The 19,132-nt window shown below is 43.2% G+C and overlaps 1 protein-coding gene across 12 annotated transcripts in view; it reads left to right on the top strand.

Annotated features, from left to right (window-relative positions):
* The first annotated feature begins 1,451 nt into the window (after nucleotides 1-1,451).
* Nucleotides 1,452-19,132, top strand: part of ARK2N (arkadia (RNF111) N-terminal like PKA signaling regulator 2N) — a 66,907-nt gene continuing 49,226 nt past the window's right edge. For all 12 annotated transcript variants that reach the window (XM_034403890.3, XM_034403893.3, XM_034403891.3 and 9 more), the window contains exon 1: nucleotides 1,452-1,744. The gene's annotated coding sequence lies outside the window, so the exon portion shown is untranslated. The remainder of the gene's footprint in view (nucleotides 1,745-19,132) is intronic.

Consider the following 19,132-nt stretch of genomic DNA (forward strand, 5'->3'; position numbering starts at 1 on the left):
CACTAGCCTTTCAAAGGTTTTCATGACTACAGATGTTAGAGCAACTGGTCTGAAGTCATTCAGTTCCTTGATGGTGGGCTTCTTCGGGACTGGGATGATAGTAGAGCGTTTGAAGCAAGAAGGAACATAGCACATCTCTAGCGATTTATTGAAGATACGGGTGAAGATGGGGGCCAATTGGTCAGCACAGACTTTTAAGCAAGAAGGAGTTATCTTGTCTGGGCCTGGAGCTTTTCCTGGCTTTTGTCTGTGAAATAGGTCTTGCACTTCCTTTTCTGTGATCACCAGGGATTATGAATCCAATGGGATGGGATCAGTTGTAGGAGGCTTGGCTGTTGTTGGTGTGTCTGAGATGGGGGTTGTGGAGATAGGTGGCTGTAGTTTCCTTTCAATGCATGGGTAAGGCTGCCATCTTGACATTTTGAACCCCATCTGGAAGTGATTCTCACGCAAGATTAACACAGCTGCCTGCAATTTCTGCTGGTTCGAATCTCTCCAAGGCTCAAGGTTGACTCAGCCTTCCATCCTTTCTAAGGTAGGTGAAATGAGGACCCAGTTTGTGGGGGCAATAAGCTGACTTTGTATAAAATATACAAAAAGAATGAAGGCTATTGCTTAACGCATTGTAAGCCGCCCTGAGTCTCCGGAGAAGGGCGGCATATAAATCAAATTAAAAAAAAAAAAAAAGATTTTGCTTCTTTGGGAAATGCTGGGAGCTCTCCACCTGCTGCTATTCAGGTGTCTTAAGCGGCAACTCCCATTGCATCTTGGGTAGGCTGGCTCCAAAGTGTGTGGGAATTATAGGGCTGCTGTGTTGAATGGTTCTGGGTGCAAGGGAATTGTAGCACTACCATGTAGACTGGTCCAAGGTGCATGGGAATTGTAGTGCTGCCATGTTGACTGGTCCTGGGTGCATGGGAATTGTAGTGCTGCCATGTTGACCGGTCCTGGGTGCGTGGGAATTGTAGGGCTGCCATGTTGACTGATCCCAAGCAATAGGAAAAGTACAAAAGCTGACCAATATCTTGTATTGGTCCTGCATGCAAGATTTTTCTCCATCCAATAGTAGTAAACTACTTTTTTGTGGTAAACCCTTTTTGTTTTTTGCAAAGTGGTCGCAGGCTAACAGCTTTGTTCACATAACCCCTAAATCCGGGTCAAGTAAAAAAAAAACAGGCTAGGAAAGAAGGGGTTAATCCTGGCCGTTCCGCGCACGCGCAGTCGGTCGATGCCCGAAGGGTCCGCGCGCCGCCTTTCGAACTCCGCGACCGTTGGGAGCTTATAGCAAAGATGCCGCCCCTTTTCCCTCGCTTTTCCCGCCCAATTGCCTTCCGCCGTTGCAGGAGCGTCCGGGAGCCGCAAGGTGGCGTTGTCCAGGACGCCGCGTCACGCCCCATAGCCGTTCTTTCCGGACCGCGCACCGCTTTCCTCCCCGGCGTACTTCCTGTGTCAGGTATGCGCCGCTGTTGCTGCCGGAAGTGACGTCGGAAGGCTCGAGCTGAGGCGATCCCAGCGGCCTCCCTTCTGAGGTGACATTTTTTTTTCTCCCCCTTCCTCCGGCTTCTTCTTTTCGTCCCTCCTGCCCGGGCCGAAGAAGCGGCACCGGCCACGCCAGAGGAGGAACGGAGAGGAGGGCGGGGGGAAAAGGAGGAGCCCCGGCCCCTCATGCTCGAGCTGGCCTTTCCCGCGGGGCCTCAGGCCGGGAAGAGCCTCAGAGGCCGCGGCGGCGGCGGCAACAACTCTGGTGAGTGACCCCCTCCTCTTCCCGGAGCTTCTCGGCCTAACGAAAGCCGAGCCCTCAAACCTCTCCCCGGGTATTCTGAGGGGACTGAGAGGCCGCTTCCCTTTGGTCGCCTCGCTCGGCCACCCTCGAGTCAGGCAGAGCCGGGCCTGCTGAAAGAGACCCCCGCCCCTCACCCTCCCTTCCCCGGACTTTCCTTGCTGTTCTCCCTCCCTCGAAGCCCTTCATTCGGACCGCACCATCTTAGGCCGCGAGAGGAACTCGGCCTGCCCGTCGGGCCGACCGGAAAACGGGGATAAGGGCCTTAAACCGTGGTTTAAGTTTAAGAAGTGGAGGGTAAGCTTGTCGTGCGAAGGAAGGGCTCGTGTGGTCCAGTTAGGGTTAGTGTGAGACATCCCCCTCCCCCCGATTTGGAAGTGGGGGTGGGAGAGTGAGATTGAACCCCACACCACCAAACCCGAAGCTGCATTAGATCTCGTTATTCCCCTCAGTGTATTTTTATTACGAATCAGAATAGAGTTGGAAGGGACCTTGGAGGTCATCTAGTCCAGCCCCCCTTCCCCTCCCCCCCCGTTGCTCAAGCAGGAGATCCAATACCATTTCAAATATAATAAAATAGGTCGAACCTGCAGGAACAATTCCTTCCGTCTTCCTTTTACAAGGAACAAGAAAAGACTTAACTGGCTGTCATCTTTCATTCCAGAGGCAAGGATGTATTCTGGCTTTTTTTTGGGGGGGGGAATATTTACCATCTCATGCTCGGTATTTTTTTTTTTTTTTAATCACAGTTTTGAGATGAACTCCTTCTAGATGTTTTCTGTGAATCTCCAGGAGATTATGGTCCTTACAAGGCTGTCCCAAAAGTGTTTTTTCCCCCCAAGAGGCAACTGGGCTTTCTTTGCCTCCTGAGGGTGGGTGGGGGAAGCACCTTTGGGACAACCATGACCTGGATGTCTGAGAATCTCCATAGACTCCTTACAAGGCTGTTGCAATCCAATCCAGCGGTGAAGATTTAAGATTGGGGAGAAGTAGCATTTTTCCTAAATCATACCTGATTAACAGCTGTGGTTGCTGTGTTTCATCCTTCCTGGTTTTGTTGAAAATTACACTAGATTGGTTTTAATTATATCCCACAATGCTATATGCTGATCTTTTTTTTTCCTTCCTAAAAGGGTTGGGAATATACTAGACGTTGTATTTTTGTGTTGTATTTTTATCTCCATGTCATGCTTTGAATATTCTATCTATTCCTGCTAGAAGCAAAGGTGAAAATAAGCCAGAGGTGTAACTGAAATTCAACTTCAAGTAAAGAATTCCTTGGCTGTATTAATGATAGCTTTATCAGATTTAATACAAGTGGAAGCCTGCTGTGGAAATTTTTAAAATCTCTTTTATATGCATGTTGATCAAATGGAATATAATTGTAATTATTCATCCAATTTCTAGGCCTCCCAATTTCCTAAACATCTATAAGCAGCTCTACAAAATTAAAAACAAAAAAATGACTAATATAATATTTAAAAAGCATAGTCACCCTGCATTAGAGGACATTACTTAGTTGATAGGATCTAAAGTATGCTAACTCTGATTGTAAATACTATGAGAGACAGTCAGTCTGTCAGATACACCATGTAGGGCTTTATAGATATTAGCTAGCCCCTTGAATTGTTTCCGAAAGCTTATTAGCAACCAGTGCAGCTCACAAAACGTGTTTCATGGGCACAGCTAGACTTGCCTGTTGCTACCTGTGTTGCTTCATTCTGGGCCAGTTATGGCTTTTGAATGGTCTTCAGGAACAGTGTAGACCCCCTTGCAGTGGTTCACTCATAAGGGGATCAATGCATGAGTAACCGCAAGGAAGGTCTCACACTCCAGGCATGATTGGTGCACAAGTGGAGCTTGTGCAACAGCTTTCCTGGGCACAAGCTGTTTCACAAACGTCTTTCCCTCAAGCAGGTGCTAAGAGTTTAGGAAGACCACCAGATTACACATTAGACCTGGAGAGGAAATGCAGCCCATTTAAGGATGAAGATCCCAAACACAAGAGTTTGAAGTAACCCTAGCCACTCAATCTTCCTAGGGTTGAGTTTGAATCTGTGTCCTTACCCAGACTTCAACAGGCCCCAAACAGTGAGACAAGTCCTTTGCTAGCCAGATAACTGGGTGTAATCCACGTATGATAATACTTGACTTCAGACTGAAAAATTACTTCCCCAAGTGACTCTACGTAGGTATTAAACAGGAGGGATGAGAATGTTGACCCCTATAGCCCTTGACAAAGCAAGGACTTTAGACCCAACAGTAACTTGAATCAGTCACAGTTATTCCTATCAATCCTATTTCCCCCCCCCCCCCAGCTGGTCCAGAATAATACTATGACGAAGCTGCTGAAAGATCAAGGAGAGCCAGGGGAATGTGTCGGCTCCATCTTGGCTCCACCATGGGTCATTAACTATGCTGTATTGAGTACTGTATGTGCAAGCAATGCTATCTCAGTACTGTATTGACTACTGTAATCAGCCTGAAACTCAACTGAAAAAGGTCTAGCTCTAGCAAATACACCATGTAGGGCTTCACCAGGATGGTCTTGTAAAAATTTCAACTTTAATTTTTAATTTAATTATGGTACAGGACATAACCTTGAGAATATGAACAGGGCCATGTATAAACAAAAAAAACCCCTACATATTGGTGATACATATGGGTAGATTTTGCTTACTAGTTTCAGCTCTTTTTATTGCATCCAGTGCAATAAATCAATGGTTTAGAAATTGATGTTTTGGGAAGTTAGAGAATTGCAGCCAAACTTACAGCAATTTAGACAACAAAGGCAAACTCCCTGGACTTTACATTTTTCTTGTTTAGGATTGACAACCATAAGCAATTTGTATTAATGAGAGTCAGAGTGTTAAAGTGGTAAAAGTACTAGATTAGGGCAACCCAGATTCAAGTTTAGCGTTCAAAGAAACTCAGTGGGTGATCACGATCTCAGCCTGACATTGCACAGAATAAAACTTGGAGAAGGTTGCACATTGTACAGAACAGAATGTTTTGCCTTGAAATCCTAGAGTAAAAGGTATTTAAATTTAATAACTTCTCTATTGCTAGATTTTGCTGCTTATTCAGTGTTTGAATGATTATTCAGGCATATAATTTTGCTCTGGATTTTTTGAGACATACTTTTGAATTATTCATTCAATATTAAAGAAATTATTTCTATAAAATTTAAATTTTAGTAATAGTTTGGTTTGAACAAACACTGCTATTCTGCACAGTCAGAGTCCATTGGAGTGAGCAGCTATAAGAAACCAAATAAAATTATTGAAGTTGTTTTATTTATAGTTATTATCTTAAGTTGTTTCAGTTATACTCTAGCCTACATTCAGATATTTCCAGTTGCATATCTTCAATTGTGTGGTACGTTTTAGTGTCCATGGCATAGTATTAATAGTTTTATGTCTCAGAAAGAAAATCTCAGTAGATTTTTTTCATGAATGACTGAGAAATAAACTTGAGCAATATTTCCATGGATGGAGATCTTTTGATGATGACTGTGTGTAAAAGCTCTCTAGATATGAAATCTGTGTGAAAAACATACATGCAGAGCTGAATTGGCATCTGTGACCTTTCTTAATGATTATGTTTTTAATATAAGAATGGATTATAATATTTTTGGTATTTTAGTCAAATTGGTTGTATAATTTGGACATAGAACAATAGATACATACTTTTCTAGCTACTGAAGTGGACAAATATTAAAATTTAGGAAAATTTAGAAGATAAGGAAAGTTTAGGACCTTATTAATATGTGGATAGCAAATAATACTTTATTTTTTGAAATTTAACTATTTTGCCATCTAAATAACTTAAACACCTACCTCTTTATTCTAATCCTGATTTTTTGTCTGCTTGTTTGTTTAGCAAATACACTATCCATCTTTCTAAATGATTCTAGGCAGATTAGGACCATAAAACCATATAATAAGAGATACAGTTAAAACAGAGCTAAAAACAAAGAGGTGGAAAGAGCTCTCTCAAGCCACCAACCACCCCCAGGGTCATGTGATCACCTTTTGCGAACTTCTGACAAGCAAAGTCAGATTCACTTAGCAACTGTGGCAAGAAAGGTCGTAAAATCCACTTAAAAATGTCTCTCTTAGAAACAGAAATTTGGGGCTCAATTGTGGGTCATAAATCGAGAACTACCTGTATTGTATAACTACAATATGTTAATCTGAAGCCCTCAAATGCTTTTTAACATGGATGAGGGCCTAATATGACGTCATTCACAGGTGAAATCACATAATATAGGTTTCAGTCAGAGGAAAATGATTCTGTTATACTTAAGAGGAAATAAACATAAGCTTTTGTTGCTTACTGCGTAAGGAGTATGACTAAGATCAAGGTTTTAAAACATTGAACAGAGTCCAAACAACACTTTTCTTATGGAAGGTTCTTTTTTCCAGTGAGTTTGGAGTAATCGCTTAGCAGCATGACCAAGCCCATAGGGAGAAAGGTTGAAAGTCACAAGCCTCTTTTCACAGAAATTCTAAAATTCTAAGCAACGGTGCTCTTCTGGCAGACTAAAAAGAAAAGAGAATGAAAATGGTAGAAATTCTACCTCCTGGCACTATAGTTGTTGGGAGTGTTGAGGTGCCCAGCTACGGATACTAGCTCTTCTTTTTCTCCTCTTTGGGAGACTGACCGGTCTTATAATAAGAGGTAAACAAAATAAAAGGAAATGAAATAATGTATTTTAACTCTAGGTTGTCATATGAAAATATTCAGCGCTGGCGGAATAAAAAGAACTGTTCAAATCACAGATTGTAATTTAGAAATACTTTCCATAGGAAAACATGGAGTTATGCAGTTTGTACAGAAAAAATAAATAATTATCAGAGACAAAATAATAGATTTAGGCACACACAGCAACTGAAATTAAACTTAACACATAGTTCCCAGATAGGCTTCTTTGTTATTTCTTAGAATAAAGTGCTACTTGAATGTTTCCTGCTAGCTTTCTTGTTTCTCAACTATTTTGATAGCATCAGTTTTAGCTTGACCTCTGTGTATCATATTATATTCTCATTTTTTCATTTGTTTCCGAATTATTAGAATGTTAGTTTTCAGTATGTGTTAAGTAAACATTTGGTGCAGACTTCATAGGAAGTTGGAGATAATTTCAAAAGTTAAATTTAGGAGACCAAAATTGTGTGAAATTGTGAAAAGACCTTTAAAACGTAGGCCAGTTTGACACACCATTTAGAGGCAAAAGAGATGTACATAGTTGGTGCAGAATTTTACATGTATTCTTGTAGCTGTGTGTTTGTAGACATCCAGTTCATTCTCTTAACTGAACTTTGAAAAGGCTTTCTGGCATTTTATGGTAGATTAGGCAGTTAGTTCCATGTTGGTTGAGAAATTATGTCATTCCTCTTAGCTAGCATTCATCATTTGATATGATGGTTTGAATCTTTCGTTCAGTGTTTGATATGGTGTTATCCAAGGAAATATGAAAAAAAAAAACCTATACCTAAGGAGCATAGTTCATCTTTGATGAGTTGTGTTTGAAATAACAATAGCACTTAGACTTATATACTGCTTCACAGTGCTTTACAACCCTCTCTCAGTAGTTTACAAAATCAGTGTATTGCTCCCAACAATCTGGGCCCTCGTTCATTGACCCAGAAGGATGGAAGGCTGAGTCAACCTTGAGCCGGCCAGGATCAAAAGAAACTCCTGGCAATGTGAGCAGAATTAGCTTGCAATACTGCATTGTAACCACTGTGGTACCACGGCTCTGTGGTTTTATTATTATGTGAAGTGGTAGTTTTATTATTAAGTTAATTAAGAAACATGCACACGTATACATCCTGCCTGAAATTAATGAAATTAGATCCATGCCTAATTCATTAAGCATAAGTGCTAAAAATATAGTCAGGAAGAGAGCCTTCTTATGTTTGCATTATTTCCAAAAAGATTCCCGCAGCCAAGAAAACAGCCAAGAGTGCCTTCTTTGGAGGTGTTTTTTAATTTCTCGATTAAGTGTATAGCCCTGAAATGATAATATTTCCCAGAAGAGTTTATGGTGGTAATGGAAATATTGGCAGCCTATAAAATAGTTAATACAGGTAATGTAATTAAAATGCAAAGCTTTATAGTTTAAAACATAAACAAAAAGCTGAGTTGTTACTGAGTAATCTCCAAGTTGTTATTCAGTAATTTGAACTTTTGTGATGCAATTTGGAAGGCTAAAATGCTGTTTTAGTGAGCTTTGAAATGCTTCTCTTTTTCCTATTTTTCCCTTTTATTAGGGTTATAAACCATGATATATTATATTAATACAAATATAATAACATCTGTACAGTATAAAAAATACTTCCCTTTCTGATATTCCAGTCAGTCATAAGGGCGGGTGAATTGCCAAGTGGCCAAATTTTGTCATAATTTCAGTCGATGTAAGTCAAGGACTACTTATATTGGCAGCTCACATTAAATAACTGAATGTTGTACTCTTTTTGTGAGCTGTGAAGCCCTCAGCATTTCTCTGTTGCCCAACTGATTATATCCATTGTCAGGCAGCAGTAACATATTAGTTTTCAACTGCTAGTAGCGATGGAAAAACTGATAAAAGGAAAACAGATACCGGCTATGATCATTGGAAGGGGACAGGCAAAAATGGATCTTCTAAATCAGGGTTTCTCATCCCTTATTTTGATCATAGTCCCCTTTCAAGCCTCATTTAACTTATGATTTTTCTCCAAAAACATAAGATTTTTTGGGGGAAAGTGACTAAGAATTATATTCGTTAAATACGAATACATTAAATACGGGACTCATTAAATACGGTCACTCATGCCCTCGTCACTTCCCGCCTGGACTACTGCAATGCTCTCTACGTGGGGCTCCCCTTGAGGAGCACCTGGAGGCTCCAGCTGGTCCAGAATGCGGCTGCGCGGGTGGTTATGGGAGCGATGTGGTGCTCCCATGTGACCCCCCTCCTGCGCGAGCTGCACTGGCTCCCGGTGGTCTTCCGGGTGCGCTTCAAGGTTTTGGTTACCACCTTTAGAGCACTCCATGGCCTAGGACTGGGGTATCTACGAGACCACCTTCTGCCACCAGTAGCCTCTCACCGACCAGTACGCTCCCATAGAGAGCGGCTTCTTAGGGTGCCGTCGGTCAAACAGTGTCAACTGGCGGCCCCCAGGGGGAGAGCCTTCTCTGTGGGAGCACCTGCCATCTGGAACGAGCTCTCCCCGGAGATACGGAGAATCACTGATCTGCGCGCTTTCCGCCGTGTCCTTAAAACATTCCTATTCCAGCAGGCTGGCCTGGCCTAACCTCTTTTTTAAATTGTTTTTAAATTTTTTAAATTTTAAATTTATCTTATAATTAGGGTTTTTAAATTTTGTTTTCTGGGCCAAATTATTTAATTGTATTTTAATGATTTTTTTAAACATTTGTATTATATGTATTTTATCTTTTGGCTGTTCACCGCCCTGAGTCCTTCGCGAGTAGGGCGGTATATAAATTAAATCAATCAATCAATCAATAAACAAACAAACAAACTAAAACTAATATCATAGAAAACCTGATAGAAAAATATATTAAAAGAAAAAATAGTGACAAGTGTAGAAAAAGTCCTCCACCCCGCAAAAGGAAGTAGTAAAAAAAAATAAACTTCTCCCTTCATCTCTAGCAAATATATTTAACATTAATAATTTATCACTGTCTCTTAAAATACAGCTGTCAGACTCAAAACCAAGAATGACACATGGAAATTCTTCCAAGCTGAGTTTTTCTTTGTTTCATACTATAGAGAAAATGTTACCAGACTAACCTGCATCTGCAATATACTCTATGAACTATTAGGAAGGGGCTGTCTTCATCCTCTTTCTCTCACACATAATATCTGGGCTGAGTTGCCTCTTTAGTTCTCTGGAATGTGTCCTCTGATTCCCAGGATCCATCTCCTCCTTAACATTCCACACAACAACTGAATATATCTTCATTCCTTCCCCCCCCCCAATAATTTTATTAAGAATTATATCAAACATAAAAGATGCAAAAAAACCACAAACCTAATACAAAAATATATTAAAAGTATAAAAAGTGCAAGTTCTTCCCCCCCCCCAAGAAAATAAAAAATAGGAAAAAGAAACATACTTCAACAACTATGTTCAACCATAATTTATCACATCTCTTAAAATATACCCAAATACATCTTCATTCTCTTCAACATTTTTGGTTGCAACATAGAGTTAACTAATTCACACTGTTCTTGAGTCCATTGGTTGTAAATTTTCTTTAACAAGGCCATCTGGCATTTTCTAATGGGTAGCCAGCCTTCAAAGCCTTCTTCTCAGTAATTTATAAACACAGACACTCCTTCCCACAAGATAGGATATTTTTAGTTGACTTGCACATCTTTCTTTAAATCAGTTTCATCCATATTCTTAGTATTTACAAGCTAAAGCAACACTATTGTTCCCTTTGCTGTATACTGTATTACAAAAAAAGAAAATCTTACAGTCTTGGAGACACATATTTTTCTTTCTCTTAAAACAGATTAACTCACCCAGCAAATACTCATCTGACAATTTTTCAAAGCCTTTCAATCTTGAAGAGGTAGTAAAAAGAAGTTTAAACTCGAAGATCATTTAAAAAGTGACAAACTTTGCCTTTATTAATGGCTCAGAGCATGATGGAACCTGTGATTTCCAGATGAACGTAAGCAGCTGTAAAAATCTGTTTCTACTGTGGACTCCCCCCCCCCCCCCCCCGTTTAGAACAGGGGTCTTCAAACCTGGCTGAGGAATTCTGAGAGTTGTAATCGCCAAGTCTTAAAGTTGCCTGGTTTGGGGACCCTTGGTTTAGGGGGTGATCTCAGGATCTCTCTTTCCTCCAGAGAGAATTATCTGTTGTCTGGATTCCACACCCAAGCTACTTTTTGGCCACAATTATCCTCTACAAAATGCAGAGCCTCTTTTTCCCCACTTTACTTGAATTATTCCAGTGCATTTTCATTCTGTACCTTACCCCATTTTGTATAAACTAATCTCTCAATCTTCAGCTCTCCTTATTAATCATCAAAGGTCCAATAAAAATTAATAGGAATACCTAACAACATAAGCATATAACCCCCTTTCCATTTAATTTAATATAAACTCCTCTCATTCCCCTCTTTAATAATGAAGTCTAATTCCATTTAACAATTAAACAACGGAAAAAAAATAATTAAAAATCACAGGAAATAGTAATCCCTTATTTACATGCTAAAAGTACTGTAGATAATGCAAAGTAATCCATTAAGCCAATTAAACATTTCCATAAAACAAACAAACAAAAAACCAAAACTATCCAGTCAAGATGACCATTAAGCTTCAGACATAGCAATTCATTATTTAACCATAATCAAATAAACTAAAATTAAGTGAATTTTGCCCCATTTTACCATCTTTCTTGCCACAGTTGTTAAGTGAATCACTGCAGTTATTAAATTAGCAGCACGAGTGTTAAATGAATCTGGCTTTCCCATTGCCCTTGCTTGTCAGAAGGTTGCAAAATTTGATCACATGACCCTGGGACACCGACTCATATTTATGAGTCAGTTGTCGAGCATCTGAACTCTGATCACATGACCATGGGGATGCTACAGCAGTCATACTTGTGAAAAATGGTCATAAGTCACTTTTTTCAGTGCTGTTGTAACTTTGAACGGTCACTAAATGAACCGTTGTAAGTCGAGGACTACCTGTATTACCAATACTTTAAAAAGGGTTGACCATTTACAGTAATATCTAGTAGTGTGACATTCCTGAACTGCAGATTGTCTTCACATTAATGCCACACTTGAACTTTGCTAGTAGAAACAGATTTGTTTTTAATTGCAGTATGCATAGCAAGGAAAATTGGAAATGGCTGGGAGTAGAGGAAGAGATTATACTGAAAAAGCAGATAACTCCTACTCCTGCTGTGTCATCGCCTATGCAAATGTTTCTCTGTGTCAGAATTAGACATTCTGTATTTGCCACATTGGGTTCCACTATCAGATATTGATTTTTTTTAAAAAATGATGCTTGTTCCCAAAGATGCCAGCTGTATAATACAGATAGTTCTTGACTTATGACCACAATTGAACCCAGAATTTATGTAGCTAAGTGAGAAGTTTCTTAAGTTGAGTTTTGCCCCATTTTACGACTTTTCTTGCCACATTTGTCAAGTGAATCACTGTAGTTGTTAAATTAGTAACAGAGTTATTAAGTGAATCTGTCTTCCCCATTGACTTTGCTTTTCCGAAGGTCGCAAAAGGTGATCACATGACCCGAGACCGTCATAAATATGAACCAGTTGCCAAGTGTCTGAATGTAAACCACATCATGGCCATGGTGATGCTGCAGCAGTCATGACTATGAAGAACGGTCATAAGTCACTTTTTTCAGTGTCTGTTGTAACTTCGAACAGTCACTAAATGAACTGTTGTAAATCAAGAACTACCTGTAGATAGTTCATTTCATCAAAATTTGAATGTTCATCATCTTGTCATATGATTTTTTCCTCCTCGCTGCTCAGACACTCCTCAACATGGGATACAGCTCACTCCTATTTGCACGGCTGGGTGTCAATCAAACCCTCTGGAGCTGGATACGCCCTGCTTCCTGCTCCTTCCTCAGTCTTTTCACTCAGCCATTTGCAAGTGCATTAGGGTGTCTGTTCTCTCGTAGTTTTCTTACTGAATTGTTATTTTAATTTGTTATTTTTCCATTTTTGACCGTTCCCTGTTGTTTTTGAGGCTTGCGCTTTTCACAGCATTACTAGCACAGGCTAATTGGAGCGGAACGGCGGTTCGGGGCTCCGGCCGCCGTTCGAGGCTTGGCTTTGCTCAAATAATCATTTGCCGCCATTTCTTGCCGCTGCAGCCATCCCTTGCCTTTTTACTGTGTTCTGACCAGCGCAGCCTCGTTTTTGGATATCGCGGCTTGAGTCCCTGCCGGCTGGCATACTCATTAGCCGAACGGAGGCTTACTTGGGCAATTTTGGGCTCCAGCCGTAGGCGCTTTGTTTCGCCTGGCTTGCGACGCTCCAACGCTTCCTTTTCGGACCGCCATCTTGTGCAGTGACCTGGGCTTTGGTTTCCAGGATCACTAGCCCACCATTGTGCCTCTTCAACTTGTGCAGCGACCTGGGCTTTGGTTTCCAGGGTCGTTTGCCTTCCTGCAGGTGTGGACGCGGTCCAGCGGTTACCTGCACGTGAATCTGCCTGACTCAGCGTGACTGCCATCATCAGGGAAGTAAACCCCCTTTTTTCTGTTGATAATAATTTAAAAAAAAAAAAAAAAAAAAAAAAAAAAACGGAAATTCTGGTATCTGTATGCATTGCTGTTGGCGGTAGATAGTTATTAAGTGATATTGTATTTTTTGTGTAGATATTAAAAAAAAAAAAAAATATATTAATTCAAAATTTCAAAATTTCAAAATTTTAAAATTTTAAAATTTCAAAATTCTAAAAAAATCTTCAAAAAAATTCAGAAAAATTCAGAAAAATTGTATTTGTTCTTATAAACAATATGGAGGCTGTTGATCTGTCTTCAGACCTTGACAGGAGTCCATCTCCGTCTCCAGTTCCTTCTCCTAAGCACGCTAAGGGGAGGAAGACCAAGGGTGCCAAATCTACCAGGTCGGGCAAGTCTTCTAAGGCAGACAGGGATGCCCAACGCAGACACAATGCTCTGGAAAAACAGTTCACAAAGGCACAACACCAGGCTCAGTTGCTTGAGGGTCATGAGCCAGTTGATGATGATTTGGAACCAAGTGCTGTTTGTGACCCGGAGGCGCTCCAGGATATTGCTGTCCAGGATGCTGAACCTTCTGCAGTCTGTCCTTCCACTTCTACGAATTTTCCCTTGACATCTGTTAACCAGCCCTGTGTCAGAGCTAGATCAAGGTCCTCTAGCATGGCTAGTCACATTTCTCAGGCCCCTAGGCATGTTCCTGAGGCTACCTTCACACCCACTGCAGCAGGTCTCCGCCCTGAGGCGGGACCTACCCTTGGTCAACCTGTGGATTTCCAGTCGTTGTTTACTCAGACTATGTCCCACATTTTTCAGGTTGGGTTGCAGCAGGCCTCTGGTATGTTACCCATTCCAGGTTGTGTACCTGCTCCCTCATGTCATATGCCGTCTGCCTTGGAGCAGCAACCTTCTACTTCCTATGTTCAGATGCCTGAACTTGTCAGGGAGGATGACTTCCTAGATGACTTTGAGATGTCGGAGGATGAGGAGGCGGTCCAGGACAAGCCTGCCTTTCCGGGATTGTTCAAGCCTTCAATGTTTCGTTCCCTTTTACGCAAAGCGAAGGCTGCTACCAACATGGACACCAATTTAAATCAGGGTTCTGTTTCTGCTCCGCCAGACCCTAATAGTAACTTGTTTAATCTACCTCAACCTGATCACGACTTTGTACCGTGTCCTGACCTTTTCTGTCAGGTCATTCAGAAACCATGGGACCACCCCGCTTCACTTTCTGGCCCGAATTCCTTCGATCGAAAGCTATACGCCTCGGCCCCTGTGTTAGATGCTCTTTTGCAGTTACCTAAAGTTGATGATCCCGTAGCCAGTCTGACATCATCGTCGATTCTGGTAGGTGAAGCTGGTGACGGCCTCAAGTTTGAGGATAAGCGGGCGGAGATGTCATTCCGGAAGACACACCAGGCGGTAGCATGGGCCATCCGGGCTGCTACTTCTTCCTCCTTTTTCAATCGGGCGTCCCTGGTGTGGCTGCGTCAATTGAGGGACAGACTGCCTCCTGAAGACGCGCGGTTGCAGCAGGATCTGGCAAAGTTAATCGCTGCTGCTGAATATTCGGCCGATGCGTCCTTGAACGCAGCTAAATTTGCTTCGCGAGCCTTGGCTTCGACAGTTTCTTCTAGACGACTTCTGTGGCTTCGTAATTGGAGAGCTGACGCAAAATCCAAGTGGCGTTTGACTGCTGCTCCGTACAAGGGTCCGGCTTTGTTTGGGTCGTCTTTGGACTCCATCTTGGTCGAAAATCGAGATAAAAAGAAGGTATTGCCTATGGCTTTCAGACGCCCGGATAGACGTTTTTTTCCCTATAGCCGGCAGCCATTTCGCTACGACCAAGGTGCCGCAAGCGCATCTTATCAAAGATCTTCTCAATTCTCTTACCAACCAGCTTCAGACCGAACGTCCTTTCGTGGCCGTGGCCACCACCAATCCACCTTCCGGCGCCCCTTCCGCTCCTCTACTTCCAGATACTCTAGACGTGGCAAGTGACTCACCGTCCCTGGCACCGATTGGGGGCAAACTCCAGGCCTTTTCCCACCAGTGGCCTCTTACCACCTCGGATGCCTGGATTGTCCAAACTGTCACCAACGGTCTTCGTTTGGAATTCATTACCATGCCACAGGACTTTTATGTGCAATGCCCCTGGCCGCCTCAGAGAGACAAGAAGCTTCTTCTGTCTCGCGAAATACAACATCTGCTGCAGATACAGGCCATAGAACGTGTTCCATCGACACAACTCGGAACCGGCTTTTACTCAACGCTATTCCTGGTGCCGAAAAGCTCGGGCGATTGGAGGGGCATTCTGAATCTACGACGCCTCAACCAACACATCTTTTACCGTCGGTTCAAAATGCATTCGCTCAAATCATTGCTAGGCTGCATCCGACAGGGAGATCTAATGCAATCAGTGGATCTAAAGGAAGCGTACCTGCACGTGCCCATTCACCAATCACACAGGAGGTACCTCAGGTTTGCGTTTGGAAACCACCACTTCCAGTATCGGGCGATGCCGTTCGGCCTTTCGTCCGCCCCGAGGACTTTTACAAAACTGTTGGCAGCGGTGGCGGCGTCGCTCAGAGAGATACCTGTCCGTCTAGCATGCTACCTCGACGACATTTTGATTCTATCATCATCAACCGAACTGGCGATTCGAGACCGGGAGTTGGTACTTCAAACTCTTCAGGACCACGGATTCACCTTGAATCTCACCAAAAGTCATCTGATCCCCACGACTCATATTCTGCACCTAGGAGCAATGATAGATTCGAGTCAGTGTGTCGTCCTTCTGTCTCCAGACAGGCGTGTCAGCATACAGCATCTTGTGTCTCAAATTCTTCTGAACCGGACTGTTCCATTACTGACGCTCTCCCAGCTTCTGGGAAAACTAATATCCTGCATAGACATTGTTCCCTGGGCACGTTTCCATCTTCGTCGCCTACAATGGTTCCTGCTTCCCTTCCAGAAGCAAGGTCGGGCGGAGTCCACCTTCAAAGTGACAGTTCCGGCTCCAGTTCGTCTCTCCCTGCGATGGTGGTTGTCTCCAGCTCTCAGCAGGGGCTCTCCCTTTCTGGAACCGAAACGGATGGTTTTAACCACGGATGCGAGTCTGCGGGGCTGGGGGGCCCATCTCAACTCCCAGTTAGCCCAAGGGGTCTGGTCATCGACGGAAAAACTGCACAATATAAATTGGCTGGAGCTCAGGGCGGTAAGGTTCGCTCTTGTGCACTTCAAACATCTTGTGTATCGCCAAGACCTTTTGATACTAACAGACAATGTGGCCACCAAGGCCCATATCAACAAGCAAGGGGGGACCCGCTCTTGGACTCTGATGCAGGAGGCGGAGAGGCTGCTGTCGTGGGCGGAGCTCCACCTCTTGTCGATAAGAGCCGAACACATTTCCGGGACTGTGAATCGGGAAGCAGATTGGCTCAGCAGAGACCAGTTAGATCACGCCGAATGGCGGTTGGAACCCGGCCTGTTCCAGGACCTGTCGAGGAGGTTCGGCCTACCGGTAGTGGACATGTTTGCGACAGCTCTCAACACTCAATTACCAAGATTCTATTCCCGTTACCCGTCTCCAGCGGCAGAGGGTCTCGACGCTCTACGGAGTCCTTGGCCTCGAGGACTCCTTTATGCCTTTCCTCCCTTCCCTATCATACCCAAAGTGATTCGGAAGGTGATTCAAGAGCGGGCGAATCTACTGCTGGTAGCACCGTATTGGCCCCGTCGAGAGTGGTTCGCAGATCTAAAGAACCTGTCTGTCGAGCCACCGTGGAGGATTCCACCAGACAAGGTCGTTTTGACTCAAGGTGCGGTACGCCATCCGGAGCCAGAATGGCTCCGATTAGCCGTGTGGCATTTGAGCGCATAAAGCTATTCAAGGACCACTTATCGGAAGATGTCATTTCTATCATTCAGGCCGCCAGGCGGCCATCGACAGTTCGCATTTATGACGCCTCTTGGACTGCCTTTGCGACATGGTGCAGTGCTCATCACGTTGACCCCACGTCCGCAGTTGTTCCGGACATTCTGCGTTTCCTGCATGCGGGGTTTTCTAAAGGTCTAGCTCCAGCGACTCTTCGTCGTCAGGTGGCTGCTCTGGCCACTGTTTTGTCTGGAGATAATAAAGTTCCCTTGTCTCAGGATCCACGAATCCGTTCCTTTCTCCAAGGAGTCACCAACCTGCGACCCCCGTCGGTTCATCGCTACCCTACATGGGACCTTACCTTAGTGTTACAAGCCTTGACTGCACCACCATTCGAACCTCTTGCTTCGATCAGTCTGCGTTATTTGTCTTTGAAGATGGCATTTTTGCTAGCAATCACTTCAGCTCGTCGTGTATCTGAGATTGCAGCCTTGTCTATGAGGAGTGATCTCTGTATTTTTTACCCGGACCGGGTGGTCTTGCGACTTGACCCGGCCTTTATTCCGAAAGTGAACACACGTTTTCATCGGGCACAGGAAATTATCTTGCCTGATTTCTGTCCGGACCCTCGCCATCCTACTGAGAGACGCTGGCATACTTTGGATGTGCGACGGGCGTTAAGGCGATATCTTAAGAGGACTGCCTCCTTCCGCAAGACTGAGGCGCTGTTGGTGTCTTTCCTCCCCTCCTCCTTGGGTCAGAAGGTATCCTCAGCAACAGTAGGCAGGTGGCTCAAAGCCTGTATTTCTCGGGCATATGAGTTGAAGGAGGCTCCTGTCCCGGGTGGTATCCTGGCCCATTCTACCCGTAGTGCCGCAACATCGGCGGCTTGGGCTACCCAGGCATCGGTAGATGATATTTGCCGGGCGGCAACCTGGTCCTCTCTTTCTTCTTTTGTTAGTCACTATCGTTTAGACAGGTTTGCTTCTGCAGATGCTGCCTTTGGCAGAAGAGTTTTACAGTCTGTAATCTCTCCCCAAGGCCAGCCTTCAGTTTAATTCCCTCCCTCTTTTCTGGAACTTGGGTATGTCCCATGTTGAGGAGTGTCTGAGCAGCGAGGAGGAAAATGGTCGTTGCTTACCTGAACGACCCTTTTATCCTCGCTGCGATGACACTCCGTCCCTCCCTTTTTTGTCGCCGGGTCTGGCCTTGGTGGAGGTCTCTTTTTGTTCTCCCTCTGTAGCTGTTCTGTTCCTGTCCTGCTATCTGGGGATTTTTCTTTCGTGACCGTCCTGCTGCCCTTGGGCCAAGATGTCTTCGTGAAAAGACTGAGGAAGGAGCAGGAAGCAGGGCGTATCCAGCTCCAGAGGGTTTGATTGACACCCAGCCGTGCAAATAGGAGTGAGCTGTATCCCATGTTGAGGAGTGTCATCGCAGCGAGGATAAAAGGGTCGTTCAGGTAAGCAACGACCATTTTTTTCAGTTTTAAATAAACATCTCTCATCTAGCCTTTTAATGGAACACAACAGTTTGAATGTTGCTTCCCAGCCTAAGACTAATGCAATTAAACAGAGTTGCTGATTTCCATGTGTCTCATTGTTACGAAATATAATCCTCTGTTTATTTATAGCATGTTTTCAAAAATAGACTAACAAATCAAATGAAATAAGTTTACCCAACATACTGGTAGCTATTTATTTCTTCTAATAAAAATTACAAAACCATTGAAATGATTATATAGGGTTACAAATATTGCACAGTATCTTGACAAAGTATCTTGGTAAGAAGTATTTGTATGCAATTGATCTGGGATTAATTAGTAAGGTGATCTTCTGTACTAGCACAAAAGCAAACCACTGTATTAGCCTTAAATTACAGAGTACAGATAATTTATAGCTTTAGAATTTTTTTTCTTGGTTACTCCAGATACTGAATTATATCAACATTTGCCCTGGTGATTTGCACAATATACAGCAAAGGAAGTTAACCTGGCTTAGAGTTCTGAAGTTTTGAGCTTTATATTCCACAACTTTTGTTCTCAGTTGTATTTTCTAAGAGCGCTATATTGTTTTCCTTTTTGAGAGGAAGTAGTCAACTTGGGTGAATCTCCCTGTATTTTCAGCTGCAGTCATTTTTATTGGCTGTCTTTCAGATGATTGCTGCAGCCTGTGTATTAGTTGAAGTAAGAAACTTTGATTGATTCTGTACTGTCCGTAAACTATT

This window comes from Pantherophis guttatus, chromosome 2 (assembly GCF_059756535.1).
Source record: "Pantherophis guttatus breed Tessera chromosome 2, ASM5975653v1, whole genome shotgun sequence".
NCBI lineage: Eukaryota > Metazoa > Chordata > Lepidosauria > Squamata > Colubridae > Pantherophis > Pantherophis guttatus.